The sequence below is a fragment of the Mus pahari genome, chromosome 1 (assembly GCF_900095145.1).
Source record: "Mus pahari chromosome 1, PAHARI_EIJ_v1.1, whole genome shotgun sequence".
Classification (NCBI taxonomy): Eukaryota; Metazoa; Chordata; class Mammalia; order Rodentia; family Muridae; genus Mus; species Mus pahari.
The window spans coordinates 52,488,104-52,492,466 of NC_034590.1; the positions used below are offsets into that span (position 1 = coordinate 52,488,104).

At 44.7% G+C, this 4,363-nt stretch overlaps 1 protein-coding gene across 1 annotated transcript in view; it reads right to left on the bottom strand.

Moving 5' to 3' along the window:
* Sec11a (SEC11 homolog A, signal peptidase complex subunit) overlaps positions 1-4,363 on the bottom strand; it is a 46,957-nt gene that overhangs the window by 42,473 nt on the left and 121 nt on the right. The gene's annotated exons all lie outside the window — the stretch shown is intronic.

A 4,363-nucleotide genomic window follows, 5' to 3' on the forward strand; every position in this document is an offset into this window, starting at 1 on the left:
AGCACTTGAGGCTTGGCACTATGAGAGGTCATGGAAGGCCATTGGTGAAGGTGCAGCCTTAGTTGCAGTTGATGACCAGGACTGAAGTGGTCATGCAAAGACGTTGAGGCTTGGCATCATGAGCAGCCTATGAGAAGCTATTGGTGAAGCCTAGTTGCAGCAGAAGACTTCGGTAAATCGGAGATGCCAGCACCATGGGATGACCACCACAGTAGGTTTCAGTCAAACTCAGGTTGCCAGGCTTGCATGGAAGTCAACTTTACCTGCTATGCTAGAATTTTCACTGTCAGCAGGAGAAAGACTTTACCCAGGGTTCTCTTCCTTCATTCTGTCCTGCCTCAGAAAGATGTGGAAAAGCTAAGAACCCTCATAGAGCTGTGATAGATACTGTGTCCCTTATAAAGATAATTTAGATGGTGGTGGAGCACACCTTTAATCCCAGCACTTGGGAGGCACAGGCAGGTGTATCTCTGTGAGTTCAAGGCCAGCCTGGTCTACCACATCCAACACTACACAGAGAAACCTTGTCCTATCCTGCTGGTGGGAGTGCAAATTGGTACAATCACTCTGGAAATCAGTTTGGTGATTTCTTAGAAAATTGAGAATAGTTCTACCTCAAGACCCAGCTATACCACTCCTGGCATATTCCCATAAGATGCTCCATCATCCCACAAGGACACTTGCTCAGCTATGTTTATAGCAGCTTTATTTATAATAGCTAGAAATTGGAAACAACTTAGAAATCCCTCAACTGAAGAATGGATAAAGAAAATGTGGTTCATTTACACAATGGAATACTATTCAGTCATGTAAAAACAAGGACATCATGAATTTCTCAGGCAAATGAGTGGAACTAGAAAATATCATCCTGAGCGAGGTAACCCAGACCCAAAAGGACATGCATGGTATGTACTCACTTATAAGTGGATATTAGCCATTGTCTAAATTTGGTTTTACTGCTGTGAACAGATACTATGACCAAGGCAACTCTTATCAGGATAACATTTAATTGGGACTGGCTTACAGGTTCAGAGATTCAGTCCATTATCATCAAGGCAGAAACATTGCAGCATCCAGGCAGATGTGGAGCTGGAGGGGCTGAGAGTTCTTTATCTAAAGGCAGGCAGGAGAAGACTGGCTTTCAGGGAGCTAGGATGAGGGCCATACCTAATCTAACAAGGCCACACAGTCTAATAACAGTGCTGCTCCCTGGGCCAAGCATATTCAAATCACCACAAGCCATAAAGCACAATATAACCATGTTGTAATCAACAGACCTAAAGAAGTCAAATAACAAGGAGGGCCCAAGAGAGGATGCTGAATCTTTCTTAGAAAGGGAAACAAAATAGATATCAGAGGTTGATGGAATGAAGAAACTGGGTAGAAGAGGGGATGGAAGGGAAGGAGAGGAGTAGGTCGTGTGAAGGAATAGGGAGAGAGAAGGGAAATTGGCAATAGAGGGGCAATCTCTAGGGTGTGTCAGAGGCCTGGGCTGCGGGAGGTCCCAGAAGCCTATAAGGGCAACTCTGGCTAAGACTCCTAGCTGTGGGGGATATGAATCTGAAGTGTTCACTTCCTGTAGCCAGGCAGGACTCCTAGTGGAGGGATAAGAACAGCAACCCACTGGCAAAAACCTTTGATCCAAAATGTGTCCTGCCTACAAGATGTGCAAGGAGGAACCCAGCATAACTGTCCTCTGGGAGGCTCCACCCAGCAACCAATGGAAAGAGATACAGAGATTCACAGCCAAACAGTTGATGGAGCTCGGGGAGTGGAAAAAAGGGTTGGAGGACCTTAAGAAGACAGGGACTCCACAGGAAGCCCAACAGAGTCAGCTAACCTGAATGCCTGGGGCTGCCAGAGATGGAACCATCAACCAAAGAGTGAGCACTGGCTGGACATAGGCCCCCTTCACGTATTTAGCAGATGAGCAGCTTGGTCTTCATACAGGAGCCTATGAGCCCGCTGCCTGCCTGCCTGTGGATCCCACACTCCTAAACAGACAGCCTTGTCTGGCCTCAGTGGGAGAGGATGTGTCTAGTCCTTTAGGGACTTGATGTGCGGGGTAGAAGGGTGTTGTTAGTGTGTGCGGGTAACACCCAGAGAGGGGGCTTTCCCTAACGAGAAGGGGAAGGTGGAATGTGGGGAAGACTAGCATGAGGATGTACTGGGAGAAGGGGGGCTGATACTGGAATGTAAAAATGAGTAAATTAAAAAAAAAAAGACTTAATGAAAGAAAAACCATAATTTATTATTATTATTATTATTATTATTATTATTATTCAGATGTTTGGGTGACTTAAAAACAAAAAGAAGGTACAAACCCCAAATAATTACATTTTTCAAATGTGGGATTCTGACATGCTCTTTTCCTCACTGACTGAGATGCCAATCTTCTCAGAGAAGGATGCTTTTGGATCCTGTTAGTCATAACGGTATTTTCTTTTGTAGGTAGCCTACTGCTTGCCTAAAGATTAAGTCTAACTCTCTCTTGGCTTTGAACCACAAATTACCTTAAGGCAGTCAGTTATCTTGCTTTTTAAAAAAAGTATATTTTTATTTGCTTTTTGAATACTTTGCATATATATACATATATTTTGATCATATTCCCCCCCCCCCACTACCTCCATCCAACGCCTCCTGAAATTGATCCCGGCCCCAGGCCATTTATCTCTTTTTTTAATTGCCATTTTCTAGTGTGTAAATTGGGGATAAAAATGAACTCATTGAGCAGGGCAGTGGTGGCACACACCTTTAATCCCAGCACTCGGGAGGCAGAGGCAGGTGGATTTCTGAGTTCGAGGCCAGCCTGGTCTACAGAGTGAGTTCCAGGACAGCCAGAGCTACACAGAGAAACCCTGCCTAGAAAATCAAAACAACAACAAAAGAACTATTAATAGGGCTTAGAGGCTCAGCTCCATTATTCCAACACTTGGGAAAATCCAGTCTCGAGGTCAGCATGCAGCAAGTGCCAGCCCAGGGAAGAGTAGAAATAGAGACCTGGTCTCTGAGAAGAACTAGCCAATGTACCCCTCCCCCCCCCCCCCCGCTGCTCTTAAAACAACGCTGTGCTTGAGTGTGTGAGCAGCTCAACCACAGAGAGCATGCTTGGCATGCTTGCAGCACAAGATTCCATCCCAGAGTAGATACACAATAAACGAGTATGTAAGAAATAAACATGGGGCTGGAAAGATGGCTCAGACGCACTTGCTGCTCCATTCTGAGAGCTGGAGTTCAGATCCCAGCACCGACATCAGACAACTCACAGAGCTCCGAGGAACCAGCCCTCTCTTCTGACTTATGTGTGCATGAGTGTGTGCACACACCTACGTAAAAACAAAATACAGGGCTGGTGAGATGGCTCAGCGGTTAAGAGCACCCGACTGCTCTTCCAAAGGTCCGGAGTTCAAATCCCAGCAACCACATGGTGGCTCATAACCATCCCTAACAAGATCTGATGCCCTCTTCTGGAGTGTCTGAAGACAGCTACAGTGTACTTATATATAATAAATAAATAAATCTTTAAAAAAAAAAAAACAAAAAACAAAATACATCTTCAAAAAAATACCAACATACATATATATATGTATGTTGGCACATAACTATAATCTTGCCAGTGTCTCCTTGGCCTTCCCAAGGACTTAGAACTAAGTTCCTTTCCAGTTCAGAGAAGCAGTCACGGCACTTCATAGCATGCTGTGACTCCTAATGTCTCCTAAAAGGATTTCTTGGATATTCTGGGGAGAGCCGACCTCCTTAAGGTCAAGCCAGGGGTCTCCAGAGACAGAATCCATTTGGGGGACGATGAAACCAGAGATGATATAAAAGCAGCTTTGTATAGAATGTGGTGTCAGCGAGATAGCTCACACTCTCAAATCAAAGACACTTTCTACGCAGAGGGATTACTGGAGTCACTCAGATCTTCTTGGAAGATTTTTGAAGAGCTTTCTTTAAAAAGTCCCAGACAGCTGCAAAGGCAGCTGGGATAAGGAAGCAGCTGGCTTCCAGATCTGCAGGGCATGTGTATGTATATGGTAATGGAAGGGTTAGGGTCACACTAGTCTCCTGCTGGGCCATACTGCTTGTTGAAGAAAGAAATTCAAGGAGTTCTCAGTGTGAGTGAGGAAGGCCTATAGGTAGAATAGAAGCCAAGGATACTGAACCCTCTACCCTCTCTGCTCCATTTAACTGGGATCCAGACCTCCTTTTGAGCCCTTTGATCTAGTGGCAGAGGGTTGACACCTGATGTTCCTCTAGTTAGCTTTAGGTATCTTAGAGGAATTGATTGCTTTTTTGAGTCACCACTGGAAATATGACTAGGAAATCTGGTTATGAATTTCTTTTTTTCTTTTTTTTTTTTTTT